Raw genomic sequence first — 19,860 nt, forward strand, 5'->3', positions numbered from 1 at the left:
GTCCACTTGGGATGTATAAGGGTTGGAATTTTAACCTTAACTCATAGGGGTTTAAATACTTTTGTCCTGGAAACTATCAAAGATATCACCCATAATAAATACATTAATTAATTTCTTGGTGGAATAGTAGCTCCCCTCTTTGATGGCCCTGTATGGTTTGAGTGTTATCCAAATTTTTATGTTTATGTCTTTTATGAGCACATCAAAGATATCTTACAATTACAGATAAAAACCTTTGGGTTTGATATGGAGAAAAAGAGAACAAATATTTCAATCCATACTAGGGGATGCTTCTGACATACTAATACCCTATATCCTGTTGTTCTCCACTCTCCAAGCCAAGAATGCAAATCTAGTGTTGTTATGATCACAGATACCCAGAACCAAAAAATTGAGCACCAAATTATAAGGTGGGAAGATCTCAACTTTCCAGAAAACTGGATAGTAGGTTTGCCAAAGTTGCCAAATATTGAAAATATCACCCTCTGCCTAGATCCAAGAAAATACTTCCTCTGCAATCTGGTCCTTTCCAAGAAGATCTACTTTCCCAGAAAAAATATTGACAAAGAAGTACTGTAATACAAAAACTCTTATCCCATCCATGTTGAAGCATCAAAAACATCTCTTCACTCTTCCTGTATACATATTGAGTTATTTGAAGTAGCACAAGTTTTAAATTTTCAATATATAGAAGTAAAATGCCCATCCTATCAGAATTTAGATAATCTATAGTCTCTTGTACATATTGGTTCCCATAAAAACCATAACCCTAGAATGAGTGAAGCTCCATCCAATGTACTAAACAATTCCTATCCAAATCCAAAATGCTGTGGTGTCTCCTTTCCACATGACACTATCTTGGTTATCCATGAACTCCCATCCCTTGAAAACAAAGACCCATGGCTTACAAAAATGTTTAGAAAAATGAGGCCACCAGGGATGCTTATATATGGACTAGGATACTTAGAGCAGATGGACAAAATAATCCCATCCTACCATTTCTTTAATCCTATCACTGATGACTACAAAAATCCTTCTAAACCCGAGATGTACAAAATATTATCTCTAATGGAAGGATGTCCAAAGTTCAAAGTAGACACAGATTGGATGAAAAAGATACTAAATTGGGGTCTCTTCACAAATCTAGATGCTAAAGAATTCAACATGTCTACATCTCTATAAGAGAAACAAAATCTTTCATTAAGTTGGAAGGAATATATGGATCGAACAAGTTTATGGATCTCCTTCTATGAATGGAAGAAGCATAGAGAGGATACATATGTGCATATGATGTCTGTAGAAACCTCCTCCACAAATCAATGGACAAAAAATGACGACACAAAAATAGAATCCCCATCTAATTTTCCTCCATATAGAGGAATCATTCTAGAAGAACATGGATAGTTTGCAAAAGTTATTCCTCTAGTCCTAAAAGATGACTTTGCTACAAGGAGTGATGGTAGAGTCCAACAATTTAGTGAACAAATCAACTGGACTAATACTGCCCTAAAAGGATTAACAACACATTCTTCAGCAATCACTGCACAAAAGGATCAAGTCGATTCTTTGCAAGCCTTAGTAAATAATGTAAACAAAAGTTTGAATGAGTTTCAGTTTTCTGTTTCTAGTATAGAATAATTTGTCCAAGGAACAAAGACACAAAATTGTTGACCAAAAAAATAAACAGCTAATTTGAAGATATTGAAAATGAAGTCCATAAAGGATTTTTCTGACCTCATGCAAAGATTGAAGATCTGTCGTCAAAATTTGAAAAAATGTCACTAGCCAACAAAGACAAGGAAATTTCCCCTTCTTTTTTATTCAGTCTATCTTGTACCAGTACATTCTGGCTATAATCCTATTAATAAATTCCCTAGTACATTTCCTAAAGAAAAATCTGATTCCCATATGCTACCAGTTTATGAACCTCTCCCAAGTCAGTACTCTAGGTCTCCAACCCCTAATTTAAGTGGTAAAGGAAAGCTGCCTAAAACTCAAACATTCTTCCCAGATGCACATAAAGAATGGAATAGTTGAATTTTAATATGTTTAATTAGATTTATAGCCAGTCATGGTTCTCCATGTTGGTATTATAATTACAATTATTATTATGAAGAACAGGGGTAGAAAATGTGGATGCTACAATGGTTTTTTGTGGTTTAGACATAATCATGGGTTTGTGGATGACCCAAACCATGGATTTTTTATTTTACTTTAATTTTTCTAGCAATGGATCTCTTTCTACAACTTTACTGATAAATTTTGCTATAGATGATGAAATTCAATTTTGTCGAAGATCCATTTGAGGTATTGAAGAGACCTTTCTATTCATATAAGATAATTTCTTTATAATGATCTCTTAAATGAGAAAATCATTCTTAAAACTCGAGTTATACATGGTTCCAATGCTAGGGTCCAACCCTAACCTCTTTATTTATGTGATAAGCTCAATGGGCCAAGTCAGAGTCATAGTTAGTTAGAGAGTCAATAAAGCCCACATTGATAATTGTATGTGGTTGACCCACATTAAAGAAAAGGGACCACAATTAGTTGTAAATGGTCCATAGTTAATAAATAAAGTGGCTAACCCGTGTTATGCAAGGGACCACTAGTAGTCAGGGTTTTGGATGCCATTTAGCTATAAATAGTCTTAGTAAGGAAAAGATCATCGAGTCTTATTCTAATTGAGCTCTGCTCTATTAGAGGTTGCCCCTTGAAGAGGCAAGTGAACATTGAATATGTTTCTGAATAATAAAATACTTTGCAATTTTTCTCATTTCATGTTATAATTTTGCGTTATGGGCTACATTTCTTCGTATTTTTGGTATTCTGGATTTCTCGCAGATCAAGAGCATAACAAATGGTATCATATCACTTTCCAAGGCCAATTGTACCTCCAATTTTGACAATTTTTTTTAGGCTCGAGACGTGTTCCGATGTCTTTAAACCACATGATCTATCGTTAAGCGTATAAACTTGCGGATTTGGGGAGGCATGCATGTAGGAACTACAAGAGGTGGTCACACTTGTTTGACTCCCTTGTAACCCTTGTGGGTACCCTTTCGAGTAGTAGCACATTAGAAAAAACCGCACACGAGGATTGCACTTCCACGTACCCTTAGGTATATTGGAAGCCTCCTAGGATCACCTGAAACCTAAACTTAGATAAATCGTCAACCATCTTGCTTCTACAGTACACTGAGAACAACATTTAGGGGGATTACTCACATGTAAAATAGGGTAATTAGGTAATACGCCAAGGGTATGGTCAATTCTCCTTAGTTAGCGCCCTGAAATATTGGGCCGAGTACTATTGTTGGACCCCTGCATATATTGTGATATGTAGCACCTGACACTCCTTTGTGACCATAGTTCCCTTCGTTATCTGAAGATCACCCTCTCCTTTATCTGCGAGATCAGACCCAATAGTTGGAGTTTTTACCCATTGTACATCTCAGATTCAGTAGTTGGGGTTTTCACAGTGCAGATCAGACTCTTTGTGTAGTGAGGGTTTTTTCCGCCATAATGCAAATTAGGTTTTCACATCACATTCAATAGTACCGAGACCTTGGGGTTTTTGTTACTACATCCTAGGCCTAGTTTTTGCAGGACATTGGGTAGTATCAAGCTTTCTATAATTTAGCCACTGCAGTATTGATCAGCAGGGAGTAAAACTCCTTTCAGAGTTACAAAAAAAAAATTAAAAAAAAAAAAATATCCCAGGATGCTTGCTTGAGACTTAGCCCATAAGATTTAGGATGACTAGCTGGTCATATTGGCACCATTCACTTGTAAGCCCCAATTTTGCGGTGGTCCCAGTTTTTATTTTTTATTTTAATTTAATTATTTTTAGAATTCGGCCACTGCAGTATTGATCAACCAGGAGTAAAAATCCTTTCGGAGTATCAAAAGAAAAACTTCCTAGGATGGTTGCAAGAGACTTAGCCCATAATCTTTAGGACGACGAGCTGGTCATATTGGTGCCATTCACTTGTAAGCCACCAATTTTGTGGTGGTCCCAATTTTTATTTTTTATTTATTTATTTTTCCTGATGCGACTTCAAGTCACCCACACCATTAGAGTCCCAATCTTGCCATCTTTCCAAGAAGACTACTCTTAAGTAATGGAAAAGGATTGGTGTATGCTAGGTACCAGATCTCAAGTTATGGCTGCAGGAAAGGCAATCTAGAGGGTCGACCACCTTGAAAAAAGGTTCGATGAATTCGAGGACAATATTACCAAATAGATCTCACAACTAGCAAACCTTACAAAAAAGTATCATAGGGAGAAGCCGAGTGTTGATCTACACATAGAAGGAGAATCCAACCATCACATTCAATTCCATGGAAATCACCACCCTTCCAACCACCGAACACCCAAGCTAGACATGTACAAATTTGATGGCTCTAACGCTGTAGTATGGGTAGCACAAATGGAACTTTATTTCTCCCTTAATGATATCTGTGATGATGGAACTAAACTACATGTGGGAGCCCTTTACTTGAACCAAGAGAGATGGCAATGGTGGCAATGGCATCATAAATGTTATCCAGGGAGAGAAACTTGGAACATGATCTCAAAAAACATATGTGATAGCTTTGACATGGAACCTAATTTTTTGGGTTGTCTCATTAAGCTCCGACAAACAGGTACAGTAAAGGACTACATTACAACCTTTGAGAAATTGGCCATCAGAACTGATGGTCTAGGAGATGACTTCTACTTGGAGTGTTTCATTAGTTTCTTAAAAGAAGTTATCCAAGCCCATGTCCAGGTGCACCACAAAAAAAACTTCCCAAGATGCTTGCAAGAGACTTAGCCCATAAGGTTTAGGACGACGAGCTAGTCATATTGGTACAATTCACTTGTAAGCCCCCAATTTTGTGGCGGTCCCATTTTTTATTTATTTATTTTATTTTTTCAACGCTGCTTCAAGTGACCCACGCCATTAGACTCCCAAGCTTGCCCTCTTTCCAAGAAGACTAGTCTTAAGTAACTGAACGAGGTTGGTGTATGGTAGGTACCATATCTCAAGTTATGGCTATGGAAAAGGCAGTTGAGAGGGTCAACCACCTTGAAAAAGGTTCGACGAATTTGAGGACAATATTACCAAACAGATCTCACAACTTGCAGACCTTATAACAAAGTCTCATAGGGAGAAGCCTAATGTTTATGTACACATAGAAGGAGAATCCAACCATCACATTCACTTCTATGGAAATCACCACCCTTCCAACCACCGAACACCCAAGTTGGACAAGTACAAATTTGTTGGCTCTAACCCTACAGTATGGGTAGCACAAAAGGAACTATATTTATCCCTTAATGATATATATGAAGATGGAACTAAACTACACGTGGAAGCCCTTTACTTGGACCAAGAGAGATGGTAGTGGTGACAATGGCATAATAAATGTTATCCAGTAAGAGAAACTTGGAACGTGTTCTCAAAAACCATATGTGATATCTTTGACCTGGAATCTAATTTTTTGGGTTGTCTCACTAAGCTCTGACAAGAAGGTATAGTAGAGGACTACATTACAGCCTTTGAGAACTTGGCCATCATAACTAACGATCTAGGATATGACTTCTGCTTGGAGTGTTTCATTAGTGGCTTAAAAGAAGTTATCCAAGCCCATGTCCAGATGCACCACCCAACTACTTGGTTGGACGCATGTCGCAAGGCCTTAGATGTGGAAATCACCTTAAAGGCCTAGTCCAATTGTCCCAATTTCATCACCAAGGAACATCCCATCCAAGCTCTGGGACCCACCCAAATACTTAAGGTTCAAAAGGTGTCACCAACAGAATGGATGAAATAAGAAAACAAGGACTGTGCTACTAATGTGATGACAAGTACTCCCTTGAACATAAATGAAAGGAATCAAAATTCTTTCAAATTGATGCTACTGATAACAGCTTAGCAGATGAAGCTCCATCCCTTGAGATGCTTGAGGAAGAAGCAAGGGAAACCCAAACCGACAATGATCTCACAACTATGCCAGATGATTCTATTATATCACTACATGCCTTGGCTGGAATTTCTTCGCCTCAGACTCTCAAAATTTGGAGCTTTATTAAACATCAACCAGTATTGGTATTGATTGACAGTGGCAACACTCATAACTTTATCCATAAGAGAGTCGGAAAAGCTAGTCATTTCTTTGTGCGGGCGGTATCTAATTTCCAAGTCCTTATCATTGATGGGGGGACCATGAAATGTGAAGGGGATGTGAAAATGTTAAGCTTCAGATAGGAGACTACCACCTGAATACCCACATGTTTCTTATTGAAATGGGTGGTTGTGACATTTTCCTGGGTGTTGAATGGTTTCGCACACTGGGCCCTATCACAATGGATTTCCAGGAGTTATATATGAGCTTTAAGAAAAATGACCACATTCATACATTAAGGGGACTCCAGGTAAGTGCTTCTACTATCATTAGTTCACATCGAATGGAGAAGCTTTTAAAAACGGGCCATCGTGGAGTAGTCGCCCAATTTAATGCCATCTGTCCCATTGAATCCACTACTCCTCATGTTCATCCTAAGATGCAACATGTATTAGATAGCCACCAATGGGTCTTTGACAAACCTAAAGAGCTTCCACCCTCTAGGGTGAACAAGATCATAGTATCCCTTTGGTCCCAGGTGCCTAGCTGCCTAATGTCTGCCCATATCAATATCAGTTTTCCCAAAAGAATGAATTTAAAAAAATCATCAAGGAACTCCTCGAATCTGGTGTTATTCGTACCAGCATCAGTTCTTATTCATCTCTAGTGGTCATGGTTCTAAATAAATATGGAGAATGGCACATGTGTCTGGACTTTTGGGCCCTTAACAAGCTCACTATCAAGGAAAAATTTCCTATTCCGGTTGTTGATGATATGCTTGATGAACTGCATGGTGCTCAATTCTTTACCAAGCTAGACCTCTGCTCGGGCTATCACCAAATATGCAAGAAGGAAGTAGACATTCCCAAGACTTCCTTTTGAACTCATGAATGCCATTATGAATTCTTTGTCATGCCATTTTGTCTTTGTAATGCTCCATCTACTTTTCAAAGCCTCATGAACCACCCGCTGAAATCATATCTCCGAAAATTTATCTTGGTATTCTTCGATGACATTCCCATCTACATCATAACCTAGGACAAACATCTTCAACATGTAGACCAGATATTGCAACTGCTCCGAGATCAAAAATTGTTTATCAAATTATTCAAGTTCTCTTTTGGTGTGGAAGAAGTCGAGTATTTGGGACACATTCTGGGTCGTGCAAGAGTGAGGGTTGATCCAAAAAACGTTCAGGCAATGCAAGATTGGCCTCAACCAAAAACCTTGAAGAGTTTGAGGGGATTCTTGGGTCTCACTGGCTACTACTGAAAATTTGTCTACAATTATGGACGCATTGCAAGTCCCCTCACTAATATTCTTAAGAAAAATTTATTTCTCTGCACTGATGCAGCTCAACTAACTTTCTTGGCTCTCAAACATGGCATGTGCTCCACTCCCGTATTGGCCCTACCCGACTTCACCAAATATTTTGTGATTGAATGTGATGCTTCAGGTATAGGTATTGGTGTTGTATTAATGCAAGAAGGTAGACCATTGGTTTTTCAGTGGGTTTTCACTAGTCAAAAACTTAGTGGCAAACATCTGGGTCAATCTACTTATGAGAAAGAAATGATGGCCATCTTACATGCAGTAGACACCTGGCATCCATACTTGTTGGGGCGATGTTTCCAAATCTGCACGGACCATCACAGCCTAAAATATTTTCTAGAGCAACGTCTATCATTGCCACAACAAAATAAATGGCTTTCCAAAATGTTGGGATATGATTATGAGATAATTTACAAGAAAGGGTGTGACAATGTAGTGGTTGATGCTTTATTGCACCAATTTGAGGATGAGAGCACCCTGCTATCAATCTCTCTACCCATACCATATTGGATTGAAGAGACTCACAAGGAATGGTTCTACCATCCCTTTCTTTCCTAACTCATTAATAACTTAAGAGAAGATCCTAATTCCTCAGCAGGCTACTCTTGGAAGGATGAGATTCTTCGCTACAAGGATTGAGTAGTTATATCACCGACCTCCACCCTCAAAACCCACATCTTGGACGAGTTTCATTTATCTCCAATTGCAAGACATTCAGGATTTCATAAGACTTATGCTCGCACACGTCGTTCTTTATTTTGGATTGGCATGAAAAATGACATTCTTACTTTTGTAGTTGAATGTGATGAGTGCTAACGCAACAAAGGGGAAACATTCAAGTTACCAGGAACCTTACAACCATTGCCACTACTTACTTCTATATGGATAAATGTTTCCATGGATTTCATCACTGGTCTCCCAAATTTAGGCAACAAATCAGTCATCATGGTGGTTGTGGATATAATTTCTAAATATGCTCATGTTTGCGCTCCACCACACCCATTTACCCCCAATTTGGTGTCTCAAGTGCTCTTCGACCAGATATTCAAACTGCATGGCATGCTGACATCCATTGTGTCTGATCGTGACCCCACTTTCACAAGCAAATTTTGGCAAGAACTTTTCAATCTATAGGGCACACAACTCCAACTAAGTACCACCTATCATCCCCAAACTGATGGTCAAACAAAAGCAGTCAACAAATGTTTGGAGACCTATCTAAGGTGCTTCACTTTAGACAAGCAACATTAATGGGTACAATGGATACCTTTAGATGAATGGTAGTATAATACTAACTATCATGAAGCCACCAGTATGAATCCATATGAGGTAGTGTATGGACAACTCCCACCTTCACTTGTTTCTTATATCCCTAGATGTTCTAAAGTACAAGCAGTTGATAAACTCCTACAGAACTGTGTCGCATGATCGATCATCTCAAAGATAATCCACTTCAATATTAGAACCGAATGAAGCAATAGGCTGACCAACATCATTCTTAGCACTCATTTCAAGAAGAGGATCATGTATTCCTGTGCCTCCAACCATATAAGCAAACATCTCTCAAAGAAAAGGGTTGCCAGAAACTAGCACCAAAATTCTATGGGCCTTATTAGATACTTTAGTGCATAGGTGAATTCGCCTACAAACTGATGTTTTCACCTACTTCAAAAATCCATCCAGTCTTCCATGTATCATGCCTCAAGAAAGTGGTGGGGAACAATTGTAGAGTTTAAACAAGTCTACCCGAATTGGATGAGGAAGGCTCACTTTGGCTCTGACTAGAACAAGCCCTCGATACTCATGAAAGACATCTATGCGGTCGCATGATCAAGGAAGTCCTCATCAAGTGGAAAGACACCTCTCTAGAAGATGCAACCTAGGAACCAACCATTATTTTTCAGCAGCTTCCACAACTTCAGCCTTGAGGACAAGGTTTCTTTTCATTGGGAGGGAATGCTAGGGTCCAAGCCTAACCCCTTTATTTATGCAATAAACCCATTGGGCTGAGTCAAAGTCATATTTAGTTAGAGAGTCAATAAATCCCGCATTAATAATTGTAAGTGGTTGACCCGCATTAGAGAAAAGGGACCACAATTAGTTGTAAACGGGCCATAGTTAATAAATAGAGTGGTTAACACGTGTTATGTAAGGGACCACTAGTAGTTAGGGTTTTGTATGTAATTTAGCTATAAATAGTCTTAGTTAGTAAGGAAAATATCATCAAGTCTTATTGTAATTGAGCTCTGCTTTGTTGGATGTTTCCCCCCTTGAAGAGGCAAGTGAACATTGAATATGTTTATGCATAATAAAATGCTTTGTAGTTTTTATCATTTCATGTGATAATTCTATGTTATGGGTTATATTTCTTCGTATTTCTAGCATTTTGGGTTTCTCGCAAGTCAAGAGCATAACAGGTGGATGCTACAATGGTTTTGTGTGATTTAGACATAATAATGGGTTTGTGGATGACCCAAACCGTGGATTTTTTTTTGAATTTTTCTAGCAATGTATCTCTTGCAACAACTTTACTGATAACTTTTATTGTATATGATGAAATTAAATTCTGGTGAAGATCCATTTGAGCTATTGAAGAGACCTTTCTATTCATATAAGATACTTGCTTTATAATGATCTGTGAAGTGAGAAAACCATTCTTGAAACTCGAGTTATACCCAGTCACACTACTTTACATACATGTGGGATTTCAATATATGATATCTCTCAAATGAAGAAGCCAAACCAAATTTCATAAAAAAACCTTTTAGCTAACATAAAATACTTTAAATTGAGCTATTTTTCACCATTTTAAGTGCTCTATAGAGGTCATGCCAACTACATCAAATTTGATGAACACTATTACCCTACATTCCATCCATTATTGTGGTTCTATGGTAGCCATATTTCCATGGAAAAACTAAGAAATGGATGAAATGAGGTCATCCAAGATTCTATTTGCTACATACAATTTTTTTATGCTATGTGATGCAACAACATCTGGCTTCAAACCATTAAACCTTTGGAGTACAATGCTTCTAGGAGGGGTCTCGACATTTGTTGAAAAACTTAACTATTTAATGTAATTAAATCTATGTTTTAAGTAATATTTGAATATTAATAAATTAGGAAAAATGAAAAGGAGATATTTTATCTCTTCATTAAGTCATAATTAAAGTCATGTTAGTTAGTCGTTTATATATTTATGAGCTCTAGAGAATGAGTTAGTTAGGGCATGAGAGATTATAGGAAATAAATCTCGACATAGGATCAAAACTAATTAGTTATCATTTCAAGGTTTTAATGAAGCATTATAAGCCTATGAGCATTAGGAAGAGGGGGAAGTGAGTGTGAAGAAGAGGGCCAAGGGTTGCATCCCTGCATTGAAGATCAGACCAAGTATTATATACATTTGAATCTGATTAAAGAAAATCATTAGGAAGAGGGGGAAGGGAGTGTGAAGAAGAGCGTCAAGGGTTGCATCCCTGCATTAAAGATCAGACCATGTATTATATACATTTGAATCTGATTAATGAAAATCATTCTGCATATGTATTCTAGTTGGGCCTATCTCTGGTTAGTATGTTGTTGATAGCCTTGCATAAGTCACCTATATAAATATGTATTCATTATATTGAAAATATTATTATATATTGTATGGGAAATTGATGTCAAGTTCAAGAAGTCTAATTTCATAGATGAAATTGTGTACTACAAATCTACATTGAGGGAAAATGGATATTCTGTGAAAAAATTGTATGTATATTATGTCAAATTCAATGTTGAATGGGGTTTTCGTTGTTGGGTGTGTGTTATATTATTTCCATGACTAGCCCTAGGAGCGAAGCGAGGGGTTAGAGGGGGGGCAGTAGCCCCCCCTTCATTGCACCAGATGCACTGGGGGGGGGGGGGGGGTTCACAGGGGACATAAATTTGTTTTTTGACCCTATATTAGGTGGGCGAACCTACCAATGATTTTGTGCATGGTTTTTTCACATGGTTTTGTGCATGGTGGTTTTCTGCCCATGGTATTTTTGTAGATCTGATTAAGGGAACAACGAGTATGGTCTAATCCAGGGTTAATGGATTGGGGTTTATGAATGTTTCGACATGTATACATATGTATTGTAACATTGAAAGGAATATAATGAAAAATCAATCTGGTACTCTTGGTTTTGGGATCCAGGGGAAAATCTCTATGTATTTGTTTTGTGTTTCTCACCATTGTATATTTTCCATTGTTTAAGAATTCATTTGCAAGTAATTTTTGTACAGTTTTAAAACCTACATTGGTTGTATATTGATGATTTAAAATCAGCCACAATGTGACAAAGTTCAAGAGACCAATAAATGCATCGAACTATGTTCAAGGGAAGTCGATATTGAAGAGTGTTGAAGTATGTTTGTTGTTGATATGATTGAGAACATTGAGGGTGTAAAATCCCTGTTGGAATTCTGGAACTAATATTTGTGTCTATAATAATATGGAAATCTCATGGTAGAGATTCTGGAACTAGCATTGTGTGGAGAAATAGGGGAATCAAATTGCAGATATTTGTGGCCACTCCCAGGAAACAAGACAATGGATTTTTGGTAATTTATGTTGAGGCAAGTATTCGAGTCTTTAATATGAGATTGTAGAAGTATTCTAGTGGCATTTTGGTTTTGAAGTGAACTAGTCCATTGTGTATGTGGACTTTTATGGGTGAATCAGGTTTAAAAAATCCAAAATCCAAGTTTTAAAACCAATCCAATCATTATCTACACAAGTTTTGTTTCTCTTGTGGTTTTCTTGTGACCACAGTTCACTTCCTATTACAGGTGTACATTTCCTGTTACCAAAACAAGGCATGTTCAGATAGGTTGGTTTAGATAGTTGATGTGAAGGATTTGTGGGGGAATATGGTGTAAGGGAAGATCACCATGGATTGAGTCATGTGTTGTGCATTGTTCAATTGAGATTTATGAAGGAAAGAACATAATTTTGGTGTGCATATTTATTGAAAGAAGAGATAATAATGGTGGTGTTCATGACCCACTAGAACTAGGAGCCAACAACTGGGAGTTGACATCAAGTGGTATCCGCTAAAATTAAAGATTGCTTCTTTTGATATTAAAGAAATTTGACAATTATGATAGCACCAGAAGTAAACCAGCATAAGAGACATCAACATAGGTACGTAGGTATTATTTCAACATTTAAATTTTGATAGTGTGAAGAAGATTTGTTTGGATTTATTGAAGTAGTCGAAAGAAACTATTCAAGACAGATAAATGTTGGAGCAAGACCATGGCAAATGGTGACATTAGTTAGCACAAGGAATCCAGGTTTGACCATTGCATCATTTGAATTTTTGAAGCATTGAAGGAAAGGTACATGCAAAAAGGTAACACACACACACACACACACAGATAGAACACACAAAATCTGGAATGAGAAGGAATATTTGGAGGTAATTGAGCAGGTTGAATTAAGTGTTAGATAGAACACTCTTTGTAAGAGAGAAAACATACATTTCTTTGGGGATACAAAGAAGGATTATTATTTGATAAGTCAAGAAATAAATTTTCCCTTGGAGGAGAAATTCCGAGTAAGGAAACTGATCTTAGAAAATAATTGATACAAAGGAGTGGCTCAAAAGAAGGAACGTTGAGATCATATAAAGGTTGGTATGAATTTTTTAATGATTAATCTGGTGATAATATTTGTGTTTGTAGATAACAGAGAATAAAGAGTAGTAGCAGCTATGACAGTCAAGAGAACTATGATTGAATCATGAGGGAGCATGCATAGCTCTCAGGTGAATAAATTGTGATAAAACCCTAGTAACAAGGTGAAATTTTGGAGAGAGAGAAGTGAGCATTCAAGGATGCAAAATTCTAACAACTTTGGAAGCTTAGAAGCAGGAGTGCTTAAGAAGAGGTTCTACTACAAAGAACTAGAAGAAGAAAGGATACCAAGAGGATGACTTGGTACAAGTGACAAACTTGTTACAAATATGGGAAAGGCTTATTGAATATCACAAGGGGGCAAGGAGAGTCCATAGAAAGAAGAGATAAATATGGCTATTGATGGTTATATTAATGGTTTAGAGAGAGGTCACAATTAGATGAAAGGGAGTTCCAAGGAAGTTGGCATGAAGAAGACGACTGATGAGGAATTCAAGAGGGAAATGGCTGAATTGAAAGTACATCTTAGTGTATTAGAGAATTTGCTTTAGGAATATTAGGAAGACCAGAAATATGGACAAACAATGAAGAAGAAGAAGGTGAGATGACATTAATTGCAAATGAAGCTAAGGCAAACGTTGTATGTCAAGTTGAAAGAAGAACTCAAAGCCGTTGAGTATGAAATGTATGTTTTTATATGTGAACTGGAACAAGGATCAATCCTTGGTGAAGATGACGATAAAGAAGTGGATGAGATTCAATAATCTCATGTTTTTTCTAATGAATTTTGCAGCCATGTAGTTGTTGCAAGCACTAAAGGTGAAGGACAGTCACTAAGAACTATCACAAGGTTGAGGAGGAACAATTACAAGAACTTATTGTGGGAATGAAAAAAGACATGTTGGTTTATGAAGACAATAAAGAGGTATATAGAAGAGAAGAAGAGTAACATTTGGATATAATGTTGATGAAAATTGATGAGGAGAGTGAAATTTTATTTCATTTAATAAAAGTGGATGATGATATTGATAAGAAACCAATTGAGAGTCTCATAGAATGTTTAGAGAGTGAATATCAACATGGGAATTTGATGTCTAAAGCATCAAATGATGCCACATAGCCTTGTGATTTTAAAACTGAAATATTCTATACCATTTCAAGTTTGGAAGATAATGACCAAGAATTAGATGATGTGCTAGTGTATGCTAATGAAGAAATGAAACTCCTAGAAGATATTATTGAGATTGAGCATATGTATATCGATCTTGAAGATGGTGGACTTAATGAGGAAGCTACCATAACAAGGGAAGTTGAAGATAACCAAATGAAGGCTTGTAGCAATTGTCGGGATAACCTTTATTGGTAAAAAAATCTTTAGCAATATACCAAGATAGAGATATTATGCAACACATGGAGGAGTGCATGATGATGTTGGAAATAACATAAATTCAAGAATATTGTGATTCCAAAACAAATAATTGGTGTATACATGCAAATTTTGAGGGAGTTGAAGGAGAACATACTTCAATTTATGTTCTAAAGGAAGTTGTGGTAGCATCATCTCACATGAATTATGGAAGTATAGAATATAAAGAGATACTTGATGAAGACAAACTCAAGGAGATTCCAATCATGGGAATAATAAATGATATTATTATGCTAGAGGAATGTTATGCAACCAACACACAAAATAGAAGAAGAGATAGATCAACGACCTCAAAACTAGCCTTTTCGAGGGGGAAACCTCCTTTACATTACACAAATGAACAATTCTTGGATGATTCAAATGATAAAACCTCCCTTTTATATATGGGAGTCTAAGGGGTCACAATATAATCAGAGCCGCCATAACAATAGTAATGTATGGGCACAACAATAGCAATAGCGGGCTTCTATGGGGCACAATAATAACAATATGGGGACTACATGGGCACAACAATAGCAATAAGGGGGCTACACTAACAATAACAATGAGGGAATACACTGGTATTATAGGGACCTATCATGCCCCTATCCTTAAAAAAAATGTTGTCCTCAATGCTTGAGTAGTTATGAATGCTTTTGTATAAAATTCTCATCCTCCCATGTGGAATATTTAGTGGGTAAGTTATTCAGTTTGATGAGATACTCTGAAATTTATCAATTTCATATTTGTCAAATTTTTGTTTTTACGTGACTGCTTCAGGTTCCAATATGATTTTTCCTTCCTCGTTAGGTTCTGACAATATTAATTGAACTGGGAGCTTGCCACCTATAACCTTATTTAAGCATGAAACATGGAAAACTGGGTGCACTCAAGAAGATGCAAGAAGCTCCAATTTGTATACCATAGTACCAATCTTTTGCAACACCTTGTAAGGACCATAATAATTTGGTGATAATTTATTATCCTTCTTAGCTTGATTTAAGGACATTTGTTTGTATGGTTGTAGTCGTAAAAATACCAAGTCACCTACATCAAAACTTCTTTTGCTACGATGTTTATTTGCCTGTTGTTTCATTCGATTATGTGTCAAAGTGAGGTTATCCTTTAAGAGATGGAGAAATTGTTGTTGATGCTTGATATGATCTTCCACTACTTGAACCTCAGAGTTTTCTCTTAAAGATGATGTGATGGACGGTGGATGATATCCATAAAGTGACATAAATGGGGTCTTTTCTGTTGTAGTACGGAATTAAGTGTTATACTATCATTCATCCAGAGGTAACCACTTGACCCATTGTGTATGTTTATCATATACAAAGCAACGAAGATATCATTCCAAACATTTGTTCATTATCTCAGTTTTCCCATGAGATTGAGGATGATAAGATGAGTTATGAGATAATTGGGTACCAAGACAAGAAAATAATTCCGTCCAAAAGTTTCTAGTGAAAATGAGATCTCTGTCACTTAAAATAATCTTTGGGTCTCCATGTAAATTTTGAATTTTTTCCATAAATGTAGTAGCAACTCTACTAGCTTTAAATGGATGAGATAATGCACAAAAGTGTGCATACTTGGTCAGTCTATCAACTACCACCATGATGACACTTTTTCCTTCAGACTTGGGTAAACCTATGATAAAATCCATTGAAACCTCCTCCCAACATTGACTTTGAATGGATAAAGGTTGTAACAGGCCTAGGGTCTTAATTTTCTCAACTTTATTTTGTTGGAAAACCAAATATTTTGCCACAAACTTTTGAATATCATATTTAAGGTCATCCCAAAAAATTTCCTTCTTAACCCTATGGTAAGTTTTTAAAAATCTTGAGTTCTGTCCTAAGGGAGAGGCATGCAATTCCAGAAGAATCTTTTGATTGAGTTAGGAATTCTTACAAAAGTATAAGCGATATTTGTACCATAATGAATCATTTTTCCAGATAAATGTATCAGATGTACTAGGATCTTGTTGCAAATTTTGAATGAGTGCCACACTTCTTCATCATTATTACATTCATCCCTTACTTCAGTTATCCAATCTGGTTTGATAATAGAAATGGCATAAAGAAATGCTTCCACATACTCATCCTTTCTTGAGAGTGCATTTGCAACAACATTTTGCTTCCCTTTTTTGTAGATAATTTCAAAGTCATAACCCAACATCTTTATGACCCATTTTTCTACTCTTCTGAAGATAATCTTTGTTCTAAAAAGTATTTAAGGCTATCATGATCTATTTTTACCTTGAAGTGTCTTACCATTAGCTAAGGTCTCCATTTCTTAAGTGCGTGTAGTATTTCCAACATTTCATTTTCATAAATAGCTTTGTGTAAATAATTTCATTTGATTGGACGAATTTCAAAAGAAATGGGTCTTCCCTCTTGCACTAAAACATCACCAATTCCATTTCCTGAGGCATCAAATTCCAAAATAAAGGTTTTTATGAAGTTTGGTGTAGCTAAGACCAGTGCTTAGCAAATTGCCTCTTAATATGTTCAAGTTGCTCCTGGAGTCCAAGAAAACGCATCTTTCTTCAGTAATGTTGTTATATGTGTTTCTATTCTCCCATAATTCTTAACAAACTTGTGCTAATACCCTGTCAACCCGATAAATTCTCACAAATGCTTTATGGATGTGGGGATTTTCCATTCTTTAATGGATTTAACTTTATTAGGGTCTACCTTAACACCCCCATGAGATACAATATGACCCATGTATTCCACCTCTTGTAGTCCAAAGAAACATTTAGAGGTTTTTGCATATAATTGTTTCTCCTCCAACAGTTTGAGCGCCTTGTCAACATGTTGAACATGATCCTTCCAAGACTTGTTGTAGATTAGTATATCATCAAAAAATACTAACACAAATTTTCTAAGGAAGGGTTTTAAAATGGAATTCATCAAACCTTGAAATGTAGAAGGTGCATTGGTAAGGCCAAAAGGCATGACCAAAAATTCATAATGATCCTCATGAGTTCTAAATGTTGTTTTCGAAATGTCTTCAGTCTTCATTCTTATTTGACGATATCATGAACAAAGATCCAACTTGGTGATGTAAATTTCTCCATGTAATTCATCCAATAATTCATCAATGACATGAATGGGAAATTTATCTTTAATAGTGATCTTGTTGAGCTCCCTATAATTCAAACACATGCACCATCATCCATCCTTCTTGTGCACCAATATTACTGGAGCAGAGAAATAGTTTTGACTAGGTTGAATCAATCAACGTTATTACCTTTTTATTCTAGATATGTCCTTCTATCTTGAGAGTTTGAGGAGCGGTAATTCTTTCCAATGAATTACAAGATACGGTCGAATTCATTTCTTCTTTCTCTAGGGTTGGTTCTTGGTGTATATCCTCTTCTTTTGAAGTTTCATGTTCCTTTTCTTCCTCCTCTTCACAGTCTATGTAAAATAATTTCTTCTCAGTACACTTATGACCTTTAGTGTATTTGCTATAACAACTGTAACAAAGCCCCTTTTCTCTTTTTTCTTCTAATTTTTGTTGTGCAACCTTATAGGTTGTGGAATGCTAGGATCAATAATACTTCCATATTTATAATTGTGAGTGGTAGGCTTCCTTGTTGCCATAAATTTTCTTTCAATTTTTCTGGCCAACCTGAATTCCTTCTCTAATGAATCAGGTTTCCAAAGGCAAACGTCATGGTGGATGTTATCCTTTAAATTCCCTATGAAGACATGAATCCTATGCTCCTATAGAATATCATTTACCCTTATATTCAATTTTTGGAATTCCTCAATGTGCTCCACCATTGAACACCTTTTGTTTGAGATTTATCAATTGGATAAAGAAGGTGTTGCTCTTTGTATCCTCATAATGTGCTATGATTTCCTCTGTAAAAATTGACCAAGTGACAATTTGTTTACGAGAGAAAAGCCATCGATACCATACAAACTAATTGGGTTCTAAATATAAAGTTTCAATGCGTACCTTTTGTTTGTTTTGCACATTATGGAGATTGAAATATTGCTCCCTCTGTAGTATCCATGTTATAGGATCCTTGCCATCAAACTTCCTCGTATCGATCTTTGGAATATGGCAGGTCTTCAATCCAACATTAGATTCTATGAAATCATGATTAAAATTTCTTTTATTCTCATCATGAGTTTCCTCTACTACCTTTTTGCCATTAGGAAGCATTTCTTGTAGCAACTTTATCAAGTCTTTATTTAAATCTTCCATGTTGCCTTTCAGTTTTGCTTCTATATCATCTATATTAGCTTCCATTGCATTCTTCAAACCATCCATCTTAGCTTATGTTGTTTTTTTGGAGAGCGTAATTTGTTTCACTTGGTCTCACAATTTTGATATATCATGTTGCATTTCTTCCTCTTCTTCATGTGTCATAGTAGAGATTTTAGGTTGCTTACTAGGTGTTTCCATTTTCTTTCTTCGGGGCATAATTTAATGATAATTATACTTCACTATGCCCTTTGAATCACTTCAAATAATTTTTCAAACAAAACTTATGCAAATTTTTAAAACTACAAACTTTTATTTTCGCTTTGTAGGAGCTCAATATTGAATCTATTGTATCTCTGTGATTTTGGATCTCCAAGGTATGAAATTTCATTATGTGGTATTCCTTTGAGTCCTCTTTCCATGCCCATAAGTTTTATCGATATTGGATTCTTCAACAAAGAGTTATGCCCAATCTCCCACGATGACCTAATTATAGACTGGTTCTATAGAGCGAACTTATACAGAGTACCACATGTCACTGTTTCGATCTTTGGCCATGAAAATGATACCCAAAAAACTAAATTCCATCCTCTTTTTTTCAATTTTTACTAAATTTAAATCTTATGCTCACAGATAAATTCATGACGATTTTCCCAAGGTCACCTAATTTAGATGGAATTCTGGAGCCTACAAAAACCCTTATGTCCTCGAATCATATCTCTGAAAATATAGTGAGACAAGATTTGAAATTCGTACACAAGGTTCACTAAGATTTTGGCTCCACATGGTTTAAATTTTAGATTGTGAAGCTTCGCAGAAAAAAAATTATAGCAAAAATTCCACGATGACTTATTTGAAGCAGTGAAACCCTATAATCCAAAGCTCTAATACCAAATGTTATGAAACCAACTCACAAAATAGAGGAAGAGATAGATCAACGACTTCAAAATTAGCCTCTTTGAGGTGAAGACCTCCTTTACATTACACAAATGAAAAATTCTTGGATGATTCAAATGACAAAACCTCCTTTCTATATATAGGAGTCTAAGGGGTCACAATATAATCAGAGTTGACATAGCAATAGTAATGTAAGGGCACAACAATAACAATAG

Source organism: Pinus tabuliformis, chromosome 2_1 (genome assembly GCF_031772625.1).
Source record: "Pinus tabuliformis cultivar Carrire ecotype Pingquan chromosome 2_1, CPIR1, whole genome shotgun sequence".
Classification (NCBI taxonomy): domain Eukaryota; kingdom Viridiplantae; phylum Streptophyta; class Pinopsida; order Pinales; family Pinaceae; genus Pinus; species Pinus tabuliformis.